Raw genomic sequence first — 24,969 nt, 5'->3', positions numbered from 1 at the left:
GGGGCCAAGACATGACTTGAAAGACACTGGAATGTTCCCCGAACCAATCCATGACGATTCGACCCTTATGACATGGTGCATTATCCTGTTGGTAAACACCATCCCCTACAGAAAAAACTGTTGCCATGAATGGGTGAACCTGGTCTGCAACTATGTTCAAGTAGCTTACAGACGTCAGGGTTTGTTCTTTGAGGATTATGAGTCCTAATGTGCCCCATGAAAACATTGTTCCTGGGCGAGAAACCATGAAAACCTGGGCGAGCCCATTGTTATATATGGAGGATGGTCATAACGTAATGGCACTACGGCGTATATAGCAAAAAAAATGATGTCTAAGCAAGGAAAATATTAATTAAATACTTTTCATCCCTAACATGTAAAACAAAAAGCGATGATAAAAATCAAGAATCGAATGAGAAATTTCATGAAAAGTCAGATACCGAGCCAACGTTGGGCCTGGTTAGTCAGAAATAGCATTTCGATTATAAATAGGTGTAAATTCGATATAACATAAGTTAATTAAATTTCAACAAATTCTCATTGACATACAAAAAAAAAACTTCAAGTTTAGGGCTTTTTTGAAAAAGTTGAAGAAGTTGCTCGTATTAGCTAACTAAAATTCGATTTTATATTATCCCAAAACGTCACCGACTTTTATAAAATTTCAATTTTCAAATTCAATTTATTCACTTCAAAATATTTTCACTCTGAGCAAATACATTGCTCCAGCGAAACTTACTTACGATAACAACTCAAGAATGAAAGGGGAAAAAAATGTATCTTTTTAAGAAAATAAAATAAAATATGTTTCGGTAGTAAAAATCACCAAAAATCATGAATACCACCCGGTTTTCGCTCTGAGATGATTTACACACTGTTATGAAAACCGTATTTACTCACTTTGGCGAGTTGGTGTTTCTTTCGGAAGACTAAATTCTTTCTCCGAGAGAAGTTCTAAATCTAAGCCTTTTTCAGTTATGTAGTCACCCTTTTGTATATTTACTTTTTTGTACTAGCGCTACTAAAATATCTCTTTTGGGAGAGGAAAGAATTTTTTTCTTTTGATCACGTGATGATTTCCAGGCGCAGAATTTCGGAATCTCCTTCATTCAAGCAGTTAGAAAATTGGCGAAAGGAAAAAAAAGTGCTTTATTCCGTTGAGACCGGCGTCAAAAGTTCTGCCCTCCATTGTAGCGTGGATAGATTATGTTAGAAATACATTTCATGGATGAGAACATATGTTGATAATGGAATCAAAATGTTTCGCCAAGCGTTTTTCAAAAATCTCGAGATGTTTGTATTTGACTAATGGAATTCTAAATATAAATTTTTCCCTATGCAAGGGAAAATTGGCAGCCTTTGGCCGTTAGTGTAGAAAGTGAGAATAAAGCTATGAGGACAATTACGAACATTTGTGCCTTATTTAATAACAAAATAAACAGTTGTATTAATAATATATACAGAATAACACTCCATTTTCTCGTAATTTTTACTTATATATTACAACTTATTTTATCAATGTGTTATTATTTATTTTAAAAATAGAATAAAATGTTTAAACAATTACGCATTTTTGAATCACTTGGAGCACATAAGAGACACAAGTAATTAAGGATGTGTTTTTTTAAAAATATTTAATAGATATTTTGATAAAAGCTAGTCAAAAACAATCGCAAAAAAAAATATTAATATATATCACATGTACTATTATATTTACAAATATTTAACTAGTAAATATTATTTTATAAATATTTCATAAAAATATTTATTAATATTTTTAAATATTTGGTCACACAGAAAGAATTCGCAAAAATATCAATTCATTTAATGTGGTGTGTTTAGCATGTGGTGCGGGTAGTGTGTGTATAATATTCAACAATATTCATATATTGAAGGTATTTTCGTATCATTAATATTATTATTTCTTTATTATTTTGTTTAATAATGATCAAAAATCCACTGTAGTGTAAAGATACAAATTTTTATATAATTTGAAACTGCGTAATTTGTAAATGACAAAAACCTTCATTTTTAATAAAATCAGTCAGATAATTTTTTCTTTGTAGTAAAATTATAAATAAAAATCGTATTGTCTTAAATATTATAACTAAATTGTATTCTTTTAATTATTATAAATAAATTGTGCAGTTGCTTATTATGACTAACCCGTTAAAACAAGTAATTACGATTATGTCGATTATCCCTCTAATTTTATTGATAATACGTCTGATCCTTGAATGAAACACGTAATTATACATCTAATCCTTGAATGAAACTCGTAATTACACGTCTAATCCTTGAAAGGAAAAAAATAATTATACGTCTAATCTTCGAATGACGCTTGTAATCCTTTAATAATTTGCATCAATACAGAAAAATATGATACTTAGTTCAAAAATTATTCAAAGTGTTACGTTTTATTAAGCCAACTGCAATAGCTTTTTCCAAAATTTTTTTGACAACACATATTTAAGTAATATTTAAACTACTTAATATTGTATCGTAAAACACTTTGATTTCTCAAATTATTTCCAGTAAAATATTGATACTATGATTAAGTTTTAAAATTTGCCGTAACATATTTCTATAAGTGTCTAATAAAATATAGTAAGATATATTAGTTTGGTATAAAAGGAAAGGAAAAATCTTTTAAGCTTTCAAAGGAAAGATACGTTGTATTCTGCGAAGAAAATATAATTTTTAAGATGCTTCATGACATTTCTTTTCTGGACCATTAAAATGAATGAAAGAAAGAGTACATTTTTGATCGCAAAACATTTTTTGAATGAAGCATTTATTGCTAGCAATTTTTCAACAATTTAGAAGCTAATGCTCATCGTTACAGAATTAAAAAGAATATATTTCTAAAACTGTTGAAATTGCTTTGTAGTTTTTTTTTAAATGAATCATATTTTGTCGACAGTTTAGTAGCTCCATAAATTTGAGCAGTACTAAAAATAAATATAAAAAACTCAAAACTTCACAAGTCTTTTATTTCTTTCATTTCTTCATCTATTTTTTTACTGCTGTTGAAAATAGTTTATTTTATAAAATTTATTTGAGGGTAATGACATTATTGCTTTTGTCTGTTAGTATCTATATTATTGTGTGTTTGTTAGTATTGTGTGTCTACATTAAATGAAGTAATTGACACCTTTGCCGATTCTCTTTACGTCTCAGCATTAAATGAAGTAATTGGTCTCTTCCTATGTATGTCTGTCTATATTAAAGGAGGTAATTGATGTCTTAGACTATTCTTCTGTATATCCACATTAAATGAATTGACACATTTGTCTAAGCCCTTTATTTATCTGCATTAAATGAAGTAACTGACCTCTGTGCTGATTCTTTTGTGTGTCCACATTAAATGAAGTAATTTTTTTACCTTTGCCGATACACTATATGTTTCTAAATAAAATAAGTAATTGTTGCATTTGCCGATATTTTAGAGACATCTCACTGTGTTGCTTTTTCATTCAGATTTAACAACTGTATGTTTAAGAATTTCAATTTTGTAAGAGTTTTAAGAAAAATGCAATATTATAAAAAATATATTATACAGTAGAAAGCAATGGTACACACAAAAAAATAATGATTAACTAGTGTTAAATTTCAATGAGTAAACTTTAAAACAAAAGATTATTTAAAAACATTCTTTTGTGACAGTATTGGACAACACTACAAAAAAAGAATGAGGTTAATACAAAGAAATATTTATAAAGACATTATATAAATTACAAAAAAGTACTTAATATAAATGACAAAAAAGTACTTAACATAAATTACAAAGCTGTAACGAAAGGGGATCCATGGATCAAAACGTGACAATTCCCAATTTAAAACTTATTAATTGAATTAAACAAATTACATTTCATTTCAATAATAATTTCTAAATATTATTAGTTAAAAAATCAACTTAGGTATGGAAATACATTTAATGTTGTAATTAAAACAAGAGATATTACATATTTTTTAAATATCATTCATTTTACCGTTTTATTATTGCAATGGAAAAGTAAATGATAAATAGAAAAGGTAGTTTTCCTTATTGATTCCAAATTTTTTCTTCTCAAAGTCTTGTGTAATCATCCATATTTTCCTCAAAATTAAAAAAAATTATTATTTTCTACATTCATTAAATGTCTAAATTTTCTCAAAGTTTCATAATATCTTTTGTTATTAAAAATTAATGAAATCATTGTGAATATTTCATTTCAGTGAAACCAATAAATTCCAAAGGGAACACGGACGATTTAATTAAAATCAGGTCTTCCCCAACGAATTTAATAATCGCCATAAGTTGTACTACGCCACACCCACCATATTTTACTCGTTATTGGCAAACTGTCCACTCGTCACTCATTCCCATATTTGCCGGATAGTATTTGCCGGATAGTGATTCTTCTAAGTCATAATAAAGGCATTTTTCAAGGACATCTACAGCAGTAGAGCAATTAACTTTAAGCTTGGCGATAAATGATATAGAAGTGAATTTTTTTTTAAAAAAAAAAGAACATTTGACGTTTTGAGTGAAAATCGTTCGCTTTTATGTTGGCCATTCGTTGAGAAATATATCGCGATAGAGAAGCTTTTCCACAGTAATTGCTTCCATTAAAAAGAAAGAATCCAAGTAAAAATATTAGACTTCTATTTAATGTTTGCGGAAAATAAGTCTTATCTATCGATTTGAAAGTGCTGCTGTACTTATTTATATTGATCTTGGGAAAGTTTTGGTTTACTCTGCCTTCGCTATGTTGAATTTTGGGCTAAATTTTTTCATATTCGCTTGCTCGATGCTTTTCCTAATAAACTTTTGAAGAGTATAATTTGAAAGAACAATCTAAAGGTGAGAAATAAAAACTTCGCTTTAATAAAGGGAAGGAAGCACTTGATTACGTTTTTTTCTTCCAGATTTCTTTTTTCAAATAATTGAAACAATAAAATTGTTCAAGTAGCAACTTCGGGCAAGCAATTTATTTTTTCTGTTCTTAAGCTTCTTGAAGTTTATTTCCTTTTTGTTAAAGTTACCTGTCTATCTTCGAATGAACAATTTTGCCAAAAAATATAAATTTTTTATTCTTTTCGCTTCAAAAAAATAAACTCTTACATCATAAAGCTACAAATATAACTTATCATATTATTTCGATAGTTGAATTTCATAACTAATTTAGAAACTAGAAAGTGTATTCTGACTCACCGGATGTACAACAAAATTCTTTCATTTGATTTAATATGTTATAAAAATATTTGCACTGATTAATTAAATACACTCCAAAATGCATCTGGAAACAAGATACGATATATATCATTTCCCTGAAATCATGATATATATCCTTTTACCTTAACCTAAAGAAATTTCATTACGAAATTTGATGACAATTTTATGAATTCGATTGCGTTTAGCGCTAAAACTTAATTTCTGTTAAACATTTATGTAAATAGGTAAAAAACATCATATACCTGCTTCTTTTAATATTTTAAGGTATTATTCTGGAAAGGTTTTAAAATTTTGTTTAGCTTTTATTCAAGAATCCATATAAAAGTCATAATAATAAGAACTAAAATGAAAATTGTATTACATTAAATAGAATTGAGTGTACAGTAATTGACGTGAGTCCCAAATTTATATAGTCTTAAGCCTCAAAAATTTTAAAATTATGTAATATTTTTAAACACAATTACTCGTTTTCATCATTTATTAACGCATTTTAGCCAACAATTAATACTTTTTTTTTTATCAAATATTTATTTAAACATAATTTCATCGAACCTAGGCACTTCACATTAAATTGTCATAAACCGCTTTGGATAATGCTGAAATACTCTGTTAACGTAATTTACGCTGAAGCTAAATTTACTAAAACGCTAATTTACGCTAAAGATAATTTCCACAAATTTAAGGAAATATGTATGAAATATTTACCCCGACCTGCCCCAACTTAGGGCATGCGGGTAAATGTTTATTAAAATCAAGAAAAACAGAAAAGTACATGAAATACAAAAAGTGCAAAAATACGAAAACATTACAGAGTTTGATGGCAACAGCAGTAAAACAATTAAAATGCTCGGTGAATTAAAACGATCCAGTAATAATTTTAAGGAAATATGTATTACTAATCATACGCATAATGCTAATTTATTTATTTGTATATTTTAATTGGGTAGTAAAAGTGTAAATGAGGATTGTGTTGTTCAGACGAACTTCAGGAAGCGAATTAGTACGAGAGTTTCAATATCGTTAGTTTTAATATCATTAATATTATCATAATATCATTCGTATAATTAATGGATTGACGAAAAGATATTAAGTATCGAGTAATAATGTAATAATGTTTCAGTAATAATATTTTCAATAACCTTGAAATGAGTAAACAGTGTAAAAAGTGTGGTATTAACCGAACAACGAATGCTTATTCCGTAATATCTAAACATAGTAACATATGAACCTTACTTGAGAGAGAGCTAATTTGCTCTTCCTTCCAACATAACGCGCATGCGCATTGGCGTGAAAAACCAAACCTCGCGTTAGCTGGTAATCTAATATAATATTGTCATAATGTTTCTAAAACTGGAACCAAGTAGTAGGATAAAGATTCAATGTACCAAAGTTTGTCTAACAGTGTCATCAAGATCTTTGAGAGGCTAGCGGGGAATCAACGTTGCTTTGCGGAATGGTGACAACAAGGCTTGTAAATTGTAGTCGACAAGGTAGTCCTAAAAGTATGGAAAAATTCGCAAGTGCTGTATCATCAACCATACTTCCCAGACCTCAGCCCTTTGAATTTGTCTCGTTATCAAAGATGAAGGAAGCAATTCATAGCATCCGCTTCAAATCTGTGACAGACATTCCTTATCTTTTAGATCTGTTACCGGCAAAGTATGAAATCCGGCATTATATATAATGCCTAAAACTAGCCGGCAAAGTATGAAATGATTTATATTTCACACATAGCCTAGGCATAATATATAATACCGGATGCTATTTAAGAAAAGTATGAAATAAACGTCCTGATGAGGTTATTATGTAAATGATGTGCATGATACTGTGAATGACCGAAATCGGTGCAGTGGCCCTTGACTAGGACTGGGCGATATTTGAAATTATATATCGTGATGCATCGTCAGTTTTGCATCGCGATATAGCGATGTATCACGATATAGTATTTTTGAATTTCATTTACTTGTAAGGCACAGAAAGTCAGATTTCTATCAAAACTTCATACTCAGATTGATTTAAATCAATTTATAAATTTGAAGATATATATGTTTTGCTTAAGAAAGATATTAAATAAATTGACTACAATGTACAAATCTTACTTAAAATACTTATTGAAATGTTTGTTTAGAAATTCATAATACGCGGAAAACAAAGTGTTAAAAGCTTTTTTTAAAGCGTTTTTTACAAATTAATATTTTCTTGTACTATTATGCATAAATAATTACATAATTATTAAGTTCGATCGTAATGTTCAATTTCTAAATGAAACGTTAAAAATTATTTGTATGTTTAAAACAAAGTGCTAAATAAATTTTAGAAAAAAAAAACGCTTTTAAAACACTATTTTTTATTATTATCATTTCAGTTATTATAGTTCTATTATAGTTCATTTACGTCACACTAGAGCTGCACAATGGGCTATTGGCGACGGTCTGGGAAACATCCCTGAGGATGATCCGAAGACATGCCATCACAATTTTGATCCTCTGCAGATGGGATGGCACCCCCGCTTCGGTAGCTCGACGACCTGCACGCGAAGTCGAGCACTTTACGGTAGAACAGTTTAACGAGGACCAATACCGCACACCCTCGGTCCCTACGCAGACTGATCCAAGTGGTCACTCACCCGCACACTGACCGCAGCCAGTGATGCTTGACTTCGGTGATCTGCAGGGAACCGTGTCTTAACGATCAGTCCACTGCGGGACCTTATCATTTCAGATAAATAATTAAATTAAATTAAATAATGACCGAATTATGAACGAAAAACAAAGTAAGATTTAATTTCTTAAAAATAAAAAAATTGTGATATTCGATAATATATTTAGCTAATTAACAAATAATATGAAAAGAATATTTTTTAAAAAAAATTATTATACTCTCTAATAAAACGAAGTGCTAAATGATTTAAAAAAATGAATAAAATACGCAAACCTTTCAAATTTTTTTGTATAAACAAAGTTGATTGACTTATGTCCAAATCCAAATGACAAAAATAAATTTTGTTTTAACTTTATTTCTAAAAATAAAAACAACAAGATTTATAAATTTAAAATCAGTAATAAAAACTCATTAAATTATTAGAAGTTTCATCCAAAAAGTTTTTAATAAATTAAAAGAAAGTAAAAAAATAACCTAACAAATTCAATTCTTTATGGGCGCCTAAATTAGATTGCCGATAATTTTCACATTTAAAAATAAAAAGAAGTTTTTTTTAAAAAAAAATTATCTAATTAATGAAGAAACTCTTCTTTATATATTCTTTTCAATAATAGATTGCCTTCAGAACAAGGTAACATCGGCGATCACGAAGTTAGTCCCACTGAAAATAATCTACAAGAAAAGTCGCGACAAAGAAAAAAAAGAGCAAAGAGGTGCGAAAAGGAACATGCGATATAACGATATGTGTTCTTAAAACTCTCATTCTGATTCTACAGCTCACCAATCAAGGCCATTTCAACATAACGAAACGAACATCGTCTTCCACAGCGCGAGTCAACATCCGAACGTAAGAGAAGAGTCTTATATCGCTATATCGGTATCTTATATCCTTGCGTGTCTTATATCGCTATATCGTTTTGCGCTCGTTGTCTTTACTCAACGGCTTAAATCAGATTTCTGATGCATCGCCTTGAATGAAAGTCGCTGTATCGTCTTTCCGATATATGCGTTAAATCGATATGTCTCGATACATCGATTTATATCCCAGTCCTACCCTTGACCTTAAAAAATCATCAGTGTAGGGTATACCGGGCAGATGTATACCGGGGAATGGCACTTGACCTTAAGAAACCATTGCCCGGTATACCCTACTCTGACGTTTTTTTAAGGTCAAGGGCCACTGCCCGGTATATATTTGCCCGATACTCCAAACACTGATGTATCTTTTAATCTATCGTCAGTAAGGATTAAAATATCGAATAAATGTAATTATATCCACGAATAAATTAATATCAAATCGGATGTAATAAATATTTCGGATATTCACCAAAGCGACTATGTGACTATCAACATTCACCGGTGAAAGTCAACAACCACCGATTTCAGTCATTCACAGTAACACGCACATCATTTACATAATAACCTCATCAGGACGCTTATTTCATACTTTGCCTAAATAGCATCCGGCATTATATATAATGCCTCAGCAAAGTATGAAATACTTCTCATATATCATTCTTTGCTTAAAAACTTTAGGCATTATGTATAATGCCAGCATTTCATACTTTGCCGGTCACAGATCTACAAATAGCTGCTTTAGAAAATATTGTGAGGCTTCCTTAATCATAGTAACGTGTTATTTACAACGCAAGTTTCATTTCAGATTGCATCTATTTTATTTGTATAAGTTTGTATCAAACACACAGTTCATACTACTCAAGTTTCATTCTTCATATATGTGACTATCATATAAAAATTTTCATTGAGATTTAGACTGCTGATTTTGGATAGCGTAATATATAATTTGAATGTTCTGGCTTATGTATTAAATCGTAAAATGAATATAGATAAATTGTTTTAAACAAAATTATGCTATACCAAATTATTAAGTAACATGGCTAAATTTTTTAAATTCTACATACATCAAAAGGGAACATTATTTTCAATAAAACTCTTTATAAAATACACTTATTTCGAATAAAAGTTTACTTGAATTTTTTAGAGCAAAAAAGTTAAATTTCAGATTTAAATAGTTTTAAGATTTTTAAAATGTTTGTTTTTCCTTCCGAGATTGTATTTTTTTATGAGACAAATTTTAAAAGAAAATTTAACGTGACATGATATTTTTTATTTTGTATGCATTTTAAAACAGTTTTTTGTTGGTGATCTAAATTCAATAAAAAAAACATAAGAAATCTTTTCAAAGTACGTAATTTGTTATCACTGGCGTTCCATTCATGTTAGGTCATTAACTATAAAGGAAAATGCAACAAAAATTTCTAAATATTAAAAAAAGTTTTTTTTCCTAAAAAATAACGTATCATGGAAACTGTGTCTTCAGCTGATAATAAAAGAAAAAGTCAGATATTATAAACAAACTAGATACTTTAGGAAGTTAGCGAATAATATTAAGCAGTTTCTTTGTTATTCTTCAGAGACTAATTTGCATTTACTCAATGCAAAATATCTTTCCAATTGTGTTTCAATAAATTATTTTAGATAAAGTTTGTTTATTCTTTATTCAAATTAAGTTCTTTGGGTTGATATTCCATTATAATATAAATTGAAAAGTTATGGAAAATATTCATCAGATTAAAAAACTTTTTTCATTTTGAATTAAATTTTGTCATAAATCAAGCTAAGGATAATTTAATCAGTGCAAGTTGTTAAAATATATTTATATTTCTTTCAAAAAATTTTTAATAAGAAAATGAATTTTATTCCAAATAATTTTGAACAAGAACATTAGTCAGAATGATATTTTAGTATTTAACAAAATATTATATAATTTAACGAGTGTGATTGTTTTAAAACAAATTAAGTTTCATTAATGTTCGAACATTTAATAAACTAATTCCTACTACTTTAGTTGCAAACTAATACTTTGTATTTCGTACAATAACAAATAAATGTATTTTTTTAGTAATATATTTTTTTAATTTTGAAAGTTTATAAAATCTCTAGAAAAAGTTATTTTCCTCTAATTTGAAAATATTTATTTTGCTTTCAAATGTAAATGTTTTAATTAACAAGAAAGAATAAATATAACTAGACAAATATTTCGAAATAAAATATGTTTCACTAAAGCAGATTGTTAGGGATAGAGGAATAAATAAATATAAGCAAATGCGTAATAGAATATTGGATTTTGTTTGATTTGGAGTTTATGAAAGCCGAGTAAAGAAAGCAAATCTATCAATGTCTTCTAAAAATAGAGGTTTAAATTTGAAAATAGAATAATAATATCTGGCCTGTACTGTAAGATGGTTTTTTCATGACATTTAACTTGTGCCAATTAGAGTATAAGCTTCTTTTTTTAGAAAAGTATTTTTGTTTTAGCTCTTAAAAGTAAAACATTCCCGCAAGAACTGATTATGGGGCAGGAAAACAGAATTCCGCAGCCTTGAAATTCTGAACCCATCCCAGAAGACGAGATAACTTTTGGATCAAACATCGGGACAAACTTCTTTTTTGCAACTCACTAATGGAATTCTAAATATAAATTTTTCATATTCTTCTCCATATAACGTAAATGTGAGTTAATACTACGAAAATCTATCATGGTTAGCCCAATGTCAAAGGGATTCTACCCCATGATCCATCAAACACTGAGGATATTTTACGGCAGCACTGGGGTCGGTGCGAGCCGGGAGCAGAATTCGAATAAACCAGCCTCCACTGAGATTCGAGCCTGAAGCACCTCATTGGGAAATGAAGGCTTGATCATATGGGTCACCGTTTCTCGCCGTTACTCTTTGATTTGAAATTGGGAAGGCTTCAAACCGCAAACAGGCATCAAGCCCCAGTTCATTATAATGAGAATCCATTGCTTTAACCACTGAACCAATGCGACACTTTACAGCCCTTATCAAATGATACTTATTGTTAACTGATACTATTGTTAACTATACTACAAATGATACTATTGTATGAAAATTGGGAAGGCTTCAAACCGCAAACAGGCATCAAGCCCCAGTTCATTATAATGAGAATCCATTGCTTCAATCACTGAACCAATGCGACACTTTACAGCCCTTATCAAATGATACTTATTGTTAACCAATACAAATATTTAGAATTGTATTAGATTAAAAATAAGCAAAATGGAGCTACATGTTTATATATGAGTTGCTCATTTATAATATTATAAAAATTAGAATTAAAAATAAAGAAATGTAAGCAAAATAATTTTATATTTTCCATATGAATAAATATTTGTTTACGTAATGTAGTTGATTAAATTACACATGCGAGGATTATTTTAATAAATTACACTTTATATTATATTATATTACTTGTATATATATTATATTATTCGTATATATATATTGTATTATTCGTATATCTCTCACAATAATGTCTGTTTCGCTTTTGCAACTCATCAGATATCATATCAAAAGACGACTTTGTTTGTGTAGAATACATAAGCAATGCATAAATGGTTATTTATCTGAAATGTAATTATTAGTTATGTCATACTGACCAACACAACTCAGATGGAAAAAAATAGGGATATTTTTTTTCGTAAATATTTTAAACTCAACATTTTGTGATTTAGCAGGTAACATTATATCATATTAATTATATTTAATACTTGTTATGTAAAAACATATGACTATTATTCAACAAAAGAAAACTAAATAAAATCTCTACTTCATGGTTTTCATCAACTGTCATAAACAAATAATCTCATAATTGCCATACACACTATTATCAGAACCAAATCCAAGATAAATAAGGTTTTTTTTCTGAATTTTTAAATCAGCTCAATTTTTTCCTTATTGTTTAACACAAGAGCAGCAGATATAATTTTCGAGTAGTTATGATGTTTAGTTTTACTGATGACATTTTAGATTTTTTAGAAGCAGATGTATTTGTGACAGAAATATTTGTCAAGTTGTTATGACTAAGCAGACTAATCTGAGAAAAGTTAATAATGTTGAAGTATAATATTTTTGAAGGAATTACATTTCTAAATGTTTCGGCGCACCTTAAATAGAATAATGAAAGAAAATATTGAAGATGTGAATGAGATACCAGCAAGTGACGTAGTAAGGGTATCTCGATCCTGATTGGTTGTTGAAACGAGGTATTTGTTTAAGTAAGCAACTGTTCTTTACATTCTTTTTCGAGTAAGTCAAGCCAGTCAAGTATCAATTCTCTTAAATTTCACATTCTAAATTCTTACACTAAGATTCTTTCGCAAGGATTTCAATTCGTTTACTAGCGCAAAGACAGGTAGAAGTAACGTAGAACATAAACAAACTAATTATGCATTGAAGTTGCCAGGCACACAAAACAAAAATATATCACGATTACAATAAAATACATAAATGAATAATAAATCCAAGTTAAGTAAAACATGTAGACGAGAAAGGATCCTATTTCAACAAATTCGATGTCAAATTCGGAACTGTATATAATTAACTTCACGTTAATTATTATTCTAACTTATGTGGAGAAACTTAGCTCAGTTTTAACACGCCATTTTGCTTATAAACGATCAGCTAGAGGTGATGTCATAGGTCACATGTGTGGGTATCTGAGATCTTTTTCTTCTCTAAGAGCAAGTACCCAATTATAAGTACATTTTAAATATAAAAAATTGTATCAAACAAACAACCTACCTAATACAGGAAAAATAATCACTTATTTTAATAATGAAAGAAAAAGTTCGTGTTTGTGTCTGGTAAAACTCCAGTACCATTTTTGCTTGGAGCCTGAAATTCTGATAAATTATGAAAGGGGCAATTCTAGCCCTCGAACCTAAAAATTGTTTTAAAATTTCATTTAAACTGTTCAGGGGGTGTGGGAACAAGAAATTTTTCTCAAAAAAATAGCATAATACATTTATAAAGCAGACGATACTGCATTTCTTATTATTTGAAAGATAAAACCAGTGATGTTTTCCAGCTTATAGCTCTATACTATCGTACACAAATTTTAGCTCATGTAATAAGTACGATTAAATAAAATCATCGTAGATGGCAGAATCAATGAATTAGTATTTTGAAAGCTATCTGAAACTATGCATTTATATTTAATCTTTAGAAACACTTTTGAAACAAGTTTTTATGAGCTAAGACAATTCAAAACTAACAGTAATTCAAAACAAAAGTATTTTAAATTTAAGTGCAGATTCCTCGGAAAAACTGCTTAAATTAGATTTTTTGTGAGAGTTCAAAAGGTTTTTTTTTCAAGTAGCCAACGAAATAAAAAGTATAAAAGAAGAATACTTAAGAAAAGAAAATAAACAAACCATAAAGAGGTAATAAAAAGAAACAGCCTATCTAATAAAAGAATGGATTCGTTATGTTTTTCAAAGTATGTTTATGAAAGAAAAAAGTTATAAAAATTCATTTTTCAAATCTTCCAACGTAACTATTGATTAAAGTAAAATGTGAAAAATAACTATTTTGTGAAAAGAAACTAAGTTATATTTAAGGGGAAGATAATTTATTTATTTTCCTTTTTGAAAAACCTAAATGGCTCTTTTTATTATTTCCGTTCCTTTGTGATAATTTCTTTAAAATTATTACAATGCATATACTTTTCTTAACAATTTTGTTTTGGCTGTTAATGTGCAAATCGGCTATTATCTTAATAAGACTGTGCATTCATTTTTGAAACTTTATATTTACTATATTTTGATAAGAAATAAATTTAAAGAAAAAGTTTATAGAATATTATATTAAGTATCCGATTTTTACGCGGCGAAATAGGATTTCTCAAAATTGAGAAAAAATGTGAGCAAATAGCTCCGAAGCAAACAATAGTCTATACTCAGTTGCAAGTTAAGAAAAGACCATTGCGTCATAGGATTTAAGTAATCATCCCTGACTGCATATAGTTCCGTTTTATTTCGATATCAAATTATATACAATATGCCTTCAAAACAGCATAAAAGTTTTAAAAAATTAAACTCAGCGGGGAGAAATTTAATTTATACTATCTTTTGCTTTTTATATCATAGAATTATTAAAAAAGATTTATAGTTTCGTAATCTTACTGGAATCTTAGATGTGGCGACTTATTTCGATAAATAAGGAAAGCATTCGTTCTTGAAAAATAAACAACTATATGACGTTGTAAGAGCATTGGATTTGATTGGACCACTAAAAATAGTGCGTCTTATGCTGAGATGTCATTAACAAATCAAATGCGAGGTAAAGAAATTTTTTACTTTTGGTCTGCTGTAGAAGAAAATCGTGTACAAGAAAAAATATGTATTACTCTTTCATCATTTTTTTTTAAAATTGCTAGCAGAAAGACTCATGTTTGTTACGATTTTTAGACACCATTTTTATTAATTCTTATTAACGAAACAATAGTTCTCTTTCAATAAGTTATACTTGCCTAATTTTGCGTGATTTAAGAAAGCAAGCAAGAAGAAGGCCGTGCAACATCGTTTCAAGAATTGGCGATGCTTATGTAAGTTCGCTTTGGAGGCTTTGCATCCAATTGGCATGCACTTAGATGCAAATAGGCTCTCTCCGTAAGGAAAAGATTTTTTCTTAACTTGCAACGGAGTATAATGTGAGAACCCAGTGCATTCGAAAGTTAAAGCACCTTATACTATATTTTGAGTGAAATGCATGCGGAGGGAGGAATGTGTGAGTGAAAAGTTCGTTGGCTGCCGATAGGATTCAAACTAAGAACTTCGATTTCGTTGTGGGATACTCTGACCACCATACTTGTACACTCAATATAGAGAGAGTAAGTGAAACTTTATATAGTGGCAGTTGACACATCAAGACATTCATTCCAATCTCTTAACAGTGTTTAAGATATATCGAAACAAACAAAATATGAAATTAAAATTATCGACCTCCTAAGTTATGGGGACCATATTTTCCAAATTGCATTTTTTGTATTAATGAAATTGGAAATTAGTACATGTTATGATGTGTCATTGTGACGGCCACTATATAAAGGTTCCTAACTCACCCTGAACGGGAGTGTACAACTTAGGGGGTAGAGTATGTTATTACTGGCCCGGAAGTTCGTGATTCGAATCTTGAAGCCGGCCAAAGAAAGTCTTTTTCTCACATTTCCACCCACATGCATTTTGTTCAAAGATGAGTATTTGCTGTTTAAATTTTTGGCACTAAAGCGCCACCATCTTGGACGACACCATCCTAATCAGCGACCTCGAAAACCCATATATAGCTAATTTTTAGAAAATATAATTAAAGAATCAGTTTTGGTCAGCTTTTTCCAAGTTCGTGCCACTGTGGATAGTTCTAGGAAACGTAGCGTTGGCTTATTTCATAATAAATCAAAATATATTTAGATAGGGCATATACAAAGGATTATTGATAACTTTTCGCAATTGTGGTAATTTTTACACGTCATATAAATATTTGTTACATACATGGAGTTATATACAACACAAATTCATAATAATTTTAAAACACTGATGTAATTAAGTATAATAAATATATTTAAATGTACATAAGTAGAGGGTTACGTATGTTACTTGCAGCAACTGCCCTTCCCTCAGATTGCTACGCAATTCTTTTGTTTCTTGACGATAAATAGATTTGTAAATTTTGTTTAAAAATTATTCAAATAACATTTCTCAAAAAGTGTTTTGTTCCATTACATTTTAAGTAATTTTCATAAAATTTGGAGGGCTTGCTGTTTATTTATATGCTATTTCCTTTTTTTTAATTTTTATTTTTTTCTAGAAAAATGCCTACTACTCGTAATAGAAACTCAGCAAAATTAAAACAGTTAACTGAACAGACAATTCCTTTCCTTGTGAAAAAATTTTAGTGTAATATAATATATCGTTTTAATTTGTTTTTTATCTTAGTCTTACCATCAAATACTTTCACATAAATTTATTAAGAAAATATATCAGAATAAAATATAATTTGATAAAATTATTTTTGTTTTTTATTCGGATTCGTACTGAATTAAAACTATTTCATATTTCAAACTGGACAGAACATTTAGTCGAACATGTATAACTTACTTGCGCTTCGAATAACTTTTGTCAACGCTTCGAACGTTTTGCCATTTACTTTAAAAAGCTTAGTTATTCTATTCAGAGGTAAAATCTTAGTTATATTATTCTCTATCCCAGGGTGGTTACAGCATCAGAATATGGAGACGAAGGTCCTGGGTTCCTTTATAGCCGGCACCAAAGAGCATCTATCTCATACTTTCGTTATATTGGTGAATACTGACAACGAATATGTAACTTTTTCACTCCTTGATAGATGGCAGTTCAACATTGCTTCACCCATTTAAATGTTTCGTTTCGATTAGGCAAACAAATCATCTGAGTCTCAAATACCAGGAAGGTCCGAACTGAAGATAATTTTTTATGAGCACAATGTTAATGACCAGTTAGAAGAGTGGCCATGAATTTTGCAAGTATCATGGATCATGGATCATGATACTCATGACTTTATGATCATGGATCATGATACCTTTAAGGGCATAAATATACTTTTAAAGTCAATCTGGAACACTTCTTGATTGTCACTGACCAATTAGAGAAATATTCTACACTGTTGAAGAACTTTTTTACAGTGTAACACAGATTTGGGTTACACGGTTTCATTGTGATTCAATTTATCATATTGTTACACTACCATAGCGATTTTATCTAAAATTTTGGTTTCCAATATATACTCGATAAGAGGTTTTGTTCGAAAAGATTATTTAGTAAGAGAGAAAAGTTGAGTCCGAACATCTCTTTTCAACATTAAATAATTAATTTAAAATAATTAATTTGGAATAATCAATTTAAAGTAATTAATTTAAAATAATTAATTTAAAATAATTAATTTAAAATAATTAATTTAAAATAATTATTTAATGTTGATTATACACATTTTTATGAACTGTATATTTTACAAAGGATAATGTTGACCAACAAGTACCCCCTTTTAATGAACAAAAAGCTGCTATTCCGCACACATAATGTTTGAAGTATTTGCCCACATTATTCTTTTCTAAAGGATTTATTCTAATGAGAGTTTTAATTTTTCTAACAAATTTCGATGCATTAATACAGATTTTCAACTTCATGATTTTCTTGAAATGGTATATTTTGCTCACAAAGAAGAATTTGAAGCCGATATTCTCCGAAAAAATTATTTTTAATAGAGTTATTAGAAACAAAATGTGACAATAGCCTTAATTATAACATGTATTCCTTAATGACCTAAATTAAAACAGGTATTTCTTTCATTAAAGCTCGAACTTCCAAAAAATAATTAAGAAAAGCACTACAGAACACAACATATTTTATCAAACAAAAAAATAATGAGCCCCACTGATGGACATTTTTTCCCATGGTTTAGCAAACCAAGATAATTTTATTTATTTATTAATAGAATAGTCATTTACAATTACAATATGGAACAAATTAATACATTTGTTTGTTCTATTGTTTTGCCTGATTTCAATTATTTGACAAAAAACGCAAGCAATTGTGTATTAATTATCATCTTTTAAGATTAGTATTCACAAAAAACGAGTTTTTCGTTCTTAAAATGGATTTGAAAGCTTTTTTGCATCGTAAATTAATTTGATTATTAATGATTTACCTTTTAAAGAAATACGCCGAATATTCTCGATTTAATATTATTAATAAATATTTTTCTACACGAATTGGCAACGTAGCTTGATTTTCTGCTATATTTAAGATTCATTAAAGCTTTAATGAAGGGAAAATTAAAGTTTTAATTGCGCAGAGCTAAGCTGAATGATAGTTTTCAAAATATTTTCCGTTAAGTGTATAATTAAAAGGCAGGGGTAGAATTTGAGAAATTATCAATTATTATTTTCTCACCATTAATTACAGGTTAAAGAAGTAGTGAATATAAATTTGAAAATTAGCCATGCGCTTTAATTTGTCGAAAAAAATTCTAAACTCATTTATTTAGGAAAATTTATCAATTCGATTAGAATTAAATCGAAACAAAGCTTTAAATTATTAAAATTATTTTTGATTATCGTTTGGTTATTTTATATCATTGTGCCATCAAATAATTTTGAATTTCTTATGTTCTAATTACATAGTGACATTATTTGTTAGAAAAAAAGTCTTTATTGAAGAAATTGTAAGCTGTATGTTTTATAAATATTAGGGTTAAAAATTGTAATTGAAAAATATAAAATCATTCCAAAGTCGAGTTTTTAATGCAAAATTCTTTAATCATTTTCTTGCTCAAAATTTTTTTTCGTAACGGTAACCAGAATTTCGATTATACGAAAAGCACGGAACCGGAGCTTCTTCGGTTAATTGAAATCCAATAGAAATTTTCGTTTAACCGATAAAGGCGGTAATAACCAGAAAATATTATATTAAGGATTTTGCTCAGAAAATGCTATCACAAAGATTTGGTCTTTAAATAAAAGTTGAAAGAAAATTAAATTAAAAAAAGATAATTTACTAAAACCCCTGTAGTTTTTAGACCAACCAGATTTTTAACAGACAAGTAAGATAAATCAAACTTAACCGAATGATATATTCAGGTTTGATGGAGGCGTAAACATCTTTCAGATTGCTGAAAATTACTGGGATTTTTTTTCTGGTGTTGTTGTAGCTCTTTTGGTGAATCGGTAAATACTTTCTTTCTTTTCTCCCAGACGCGGATACGTACCTAGGTTAGTAAAACCCTTACCCGTATAATCCGCATCTGACCACTATTCCAGCTAACCTCAACCCCGGGAACGTGCTTGATCAATGGCAATTATTAAAATTAATCGGTAAATATTGAAGTAAAATGGTTTTTGAAGAAAAATTCCGTTCATTCATGAAGGAAGCTATTTCAATTTATAAATTAAATACTTAAAAACTGGTGCCATTTTGAGTTACATTGAATTGTCTCAATATTGAGCACTTGGAATTCCAGATTGTAAATTTGCTTTAATTCATTAAAGAATTTCAAAACAAGCGAGTTATTTTAAAAACAACTGTCGTCATTTATTTCCCATCGGTATGATTTATACTAGTGAATAATTTTGTGCTCGTTTCTCTAGAGGAAGTGAATTGATTATGTCTAACCATGTGATTTAATTCTGATTTAATTAGATATCTGTAAGTGACATCGAGCGTGTGTAACGAACCAGATCGGCTTCTGAATCAACAAATGCCACGCTTACTTACGATGACGTCACTTATAGGTATCCAATTATGAAACAGGATATTATTGGGTCTCCTTTTAAAATTGCTGAACTCCTTTTCACGATGCTTCTAGATGCTTTCTTATCTTATTTCTAATGATCTGCACAAGTACGCACACATGAGCAGACCTAGTGCGTTCTCCAGAAGTGGTATCCACTCTTTCAGGACCAACACAATGGGTGAGATACCGTTGGCCATGTTAATTTGGAAGTCTAGTTCTTGCCTCACTAGATGGTAGCACCGAGACTCTTATTTGGATGCTAAAGTGCACTAGGAATTTTAATTTCGCCGGAAATGCCAAGAGACAATAAGGCACTCTATGGATCTTTTACATACCGCATAATCATACGACATGGCCGCTGAGGATTTTCTGCATCCCGAAAATCCGGTGTCTGGCCCGGGGATCGAACCCGTAGACTTGGGCTCAGAAGGCCGACGAGAAACCAACTGCGCCATCCAGCAACGCTTCTAGATGTCAAATCTGGGATATAACAATATATCACTGGGTGCAAAACTATGAGCATTTTCGATGCTACCTAGATTATATTATTATTGTTACACATGATAAGTATATCATATTTTAGAAGGAGTAGTATGCGGCAGTGTAATTGAAAAATCTACTTAAGCTACAAAGAATTGAAATTTTTATATATTTGGCCTCTTTATATGGTAAGCTGTAAAAAATGTTTTTGCAGTATGTAAATAAATTTTGTTTTAACAGTTTCTTAGAATTCTATTTTAGTGTTCATAGCATTAGCAATAGAAGGAGAAAAGTTGTCAAGCCGCTTTTCTCGGAATCAATCGTGAAGCACTTACGTTGTTTTTTCAATTGCAAGGCAGTATATACCACATGTAATTAAAAGTGGCGTCTTGGAAACGATGTCACAGACCGCAACGCTTCTTTTTTTATTTACACGGCAGTGAAGGAGTAACTCATAGCTGTTTATTATTATAAAAAGCAAGATTTGTGGACACCACGGTGAAAAAACGGGGAAATCTCGTAACCTTGAAAAACTTTAAACCATTAACTGTAGGTGGAATTTAAACCAAGATCTGTCTGAAACGAACATTGAAACAATTGAGATAGATTTGTCAACATTTCACAATTATCAATAATTAAGTGCTTTTATGTACAATTAATGACTTTTAGAATTCCAAGATTATAAAAAAAAATTAAAAATCGCACAAAGCAGTTAAAAATTATTTATCAGTTGCTTCGTTTAAGAATTGCAAAAATCAATTCCCTAAACAAACTCTGGGTTTTCCTGATTACGCTCTGTAAGTCCGATTTCTTATTTTAAGATTTTCTTAATTCTTTCATAACTCTAAATTTCCTTTCCCCTATTGTTCAGGAAACATTGTAAAGAATACGAGTGGCGTCATTAGAACAATGAAAGAGGAAGGTGTAAAAAATTAGAAATGAAGCTTGGCACAAAAAGAAATACATTTCCTTAACAAATCTTCAGAATTTTTCGGTGAGTGGAATTTTAATTAAGAATGGAAGGAATTGTTGGCGCGAAACTCTAGCGAAATCTCAGCATTCTTGACGCTAATCATCAAGATGTTAGAGTTGAAGATGGATGATACTGTCATTCGCATTGGACTGAAAAGGAAATAAATTTTTCTTAAACATTTTCTGTTTTCTTCTGTTTAGAATTATCTGAAGTTGAAGATTTTTAGTATTTTTAAAATAGATATTGTTATTTTTGATAAAATATTGTGTGAAAGTGGAAATACAGTTTAGCTTTCGCTTTTCAAGCAGAACACTGAGCTTTATAAAGCTATTTATTTGGCAAATATTTTGAAAAATTAAATCACTCGACACTTTAAAAGAAATCCGGATCAAATTGTGGTATAAAGGAGATTTGGGTGAATCATCCGAAAAGTCCGTTTTTCCGCAAAATCTATTTTCACGGTAAAATATTATACCGTAATTTTTGCAGTAATATTTATTTATTAAGAGTGGTTCAGTGATTGTACGGTAATTATTATCTACTTAAAACTGCTGTACATGAGATTTTTTATTCCTCAACTTATTTGGGTAAAAAAAGTTTTACCGTGAAAATTACTATTAGCACTGTTACTTGCAATTATTTGAATCGGAATTTTTTTCAGTGTAGGTAAAACTAGCACTGAGAGAAAAAGTGTGGTTTAACTTACGAGAATATGATAACTTTTACCGTATTTTGGGCTCTACGGCAACAATAAAAATCTCCAAAAGTTTTACAGAAGTGATTTGGTAATAATTTCGGTAAAATTAATAATAAAATTATCGCATATTATAAATGGCTTTATAATATATAATAAAATTTGATTATATTATATTGATACAACATGGCATAAAAACCATTAATTTGGTTAAATTAGCTTTCCAGTTTTGTACTTCTTTCTATATTTGAGGTAAAACTATGAATTTGAATATCAGAATTTCCAGTACACAGTTACCATATGAATAGAAAAATTGACGAATGAATACTTTAAATAACGTATATTTTGGATTTATTAACCGAAATTACGTTATTTTTTCAATCAGAAATGTCATTAGATTATTTAATTTTAATTTTATTAGAAATTTTTCTCTGCCTAAGTGAAAATAACATAATTGAAGTTATCTTATACAATGGTATTGCACAGAACATATTTCAAAAATTATGTAGAAAATTCAGAATAAAGTTAAATTTTCTAACAGAGTCTGCTGTCCTAATAATTCCATGTTTTTTTTTCATACATACACATACATAAACATATAATATGAATATGAAAGATATGATACTTTTTAGAATTCCTCTTGGTTCAGAAATATACACATTTATTAGTTGTCTGTATGTTTTTTAACTCAACAGTTAGTTAAACTGTCGCATTAATCACTCATTTCTAAAACATAACAGGTGTTATTGGAGTTATTTGAAATATTAAAAAAAAATTCATTTTCAGGCTAATTTCAATATTACCACACCGACAGATATTTGTAACTATTATTTATTCCGTGATGCGAGAAATTTTTAAATTTTGTTTAAATAAATTTATAAACATTGCTAAACACTTATTTTTTATCATACCGAGCAGACAACTTGAATTTTGATAAAACCAATACAACTGTAAGTGATTAGTACGCATTACCATTAAAATGTTGGACCTTAACCGTAAACTATAACACTCACATTTCTCTTTCCCTTCCGAAAATAAAACAAATACAAACTTTCAAATTACTGAAAAAAATACAATAATGAGGAATATCATTTAAATTTGATGAATCTATTATACGAAGTAAATTCTTAACAAGCGAAAACAAATTCCAGTTTAATGAATCTACCTCAGTTTACAACCACTAATCAAAAGGTCAAATCCATCCGTCTTTATCCACTACCGTATGAAGCCCGTAACAGCTGACAAACAAAAATATTAAAACAATACTTTTGTTTTGAGACGTTCAGAAAGGATTTAAAACGAACTATTTATCAAAAGGTCAAATCCATCCTTTTTTTTATCTACTACCGAATGAATCATCGCAGGTAACAGCTGACAAACAAAAAGATAAAAACAATACATTTGTTTTGAGACGTTCAGAAAGGATTTAAAACGAACGACTTATCAAAAAGTCAAATCCATCCTTTTTTTTATCTACTACCGAATGAATCATCGCTATTAACAGCTGACAAACAAAAAGATGAAAACAATACTTTTGTTTTGAGACGTTCGGAAAGGATTTAAAACGAACTACCTATCAAAAGGTCAAATCCATCCTTTTTTTTATCTACTACCGAAAGAATCATCGCAGGTAACAGCTGACAAACAAAAAGATAAAAACAATACTTTTGTTTTGAGACGTTCGGAAAGGATTTAAAACGAACTACTTATCAACAGGTCAAATCCATCCTTTTTTTAATCTACTACTGGATGAATCATCGCTGTTAACAGCTGACAAACAAAAAGATAAAAACAATACTTTTGTTTTGAGACTTTCGGAAAGGATTTAAAACGAACTACTTATCAAAAGGTCAAATCCATCCTTTTTTTTTTTATCTACTACTGGATGAATCATCGCTATTAACAGCTGACAAACAAAAAGATGAAAACAATACTTTTGTTTTGAGACGTTCGGAAAAGATTTAAAACGAACGACTTATCAAAAGGTCAAATCCATCCTTTTTTTACCAACTACCTGATGAATCACCGCAGGTAAGAGCTGACAAACAAAAAGATAAAAACAATACTTTTGTTTTGAGACGTTCGGAAAAGATTTAAAACGAACTACTTATCAACAGGTCAAATCGATCTTTTTTTTAATCTACTACTGGATGAATCATCGCTGTTAACAGCTGACGAACAAAAAGATAAAAACAATACTTTTGTTTTGAGTCGCTCAGAAAGGATTTAATACGAACTACTAATCAAAAGGTCAAATCCATCCTTTCTTTATCTACTACCTGATGAATCATCGCAGGTAACAGTTGACAAACAAAAAGAAGAAAGCAATGCATTTGTTTTGTGACTTTCAAAAAGGATTTAAAACAAACTACTATATATGAATTTAGCCTTCAAAGGATCACCCATCCCAATGAATTATGATCAGTCAATAAATAGCAAAAAATGCTCGGAATGGAAAAACACTATGATATTTTTTATATGAATAAACATGAGTTAATCGCTCGACCAAATAAAAAAAAATAATTAAGAGTAAATGAATCTACGCAATTAAAAATGTAAATGACTAAAAAATTTATAAAGCTTAGTTGTAGTAGGAAAAAAAAATATTAAAAATGTAGAATAATCAGACTCATATTCACCTGTAGTTAACATTGAATCATTTAGGCTATTACTAGCATAATGTGTAAAACTTGATATATGTGTTACATAAAACTGCCTATTTACATGGAAATATTAAAGAAACTGTTTTTTTTTTTTTTTTTTTTTTAACTGATTCTTTCTCATTAGTTACGTA

General features: G+C 29.3%; 1 protein-coding gene across 21 annotated transcripts in view; it reads right to left on the bottom strand.

Moving 5' to 3' along the window:
* Positions 1-24,969, bottom strand: part of LOC107453525 (potassium voltage-gated channel subfamily KQT member 1) — a 432,066-nt gene that overhangs the window by 74,884 nt on the left and 332,213 nt on the right. The window lies entirely within an intron of this gene.

This window comes from Parasteatoda tepidariorum, chromosome 5 (genome assembly GCF_043381705.1).
Source record: "Parasteatoda tepidariorum isolate YZ-2023 chromosome 5, CAS_Ptep_4.0, whole genome shotgun sequence".
Lineage (NCBI taxonomy): Eukaryota > Metazoa > Arthropoda > Arachnida > Araneae > Theridiidae > Parasteatoda > Parasteatoda tepidariorum.
Note: the sequence above shows the minus strand (reverse complement) of the source record. Positions and strands in the feature narration are given on the sequence as shown.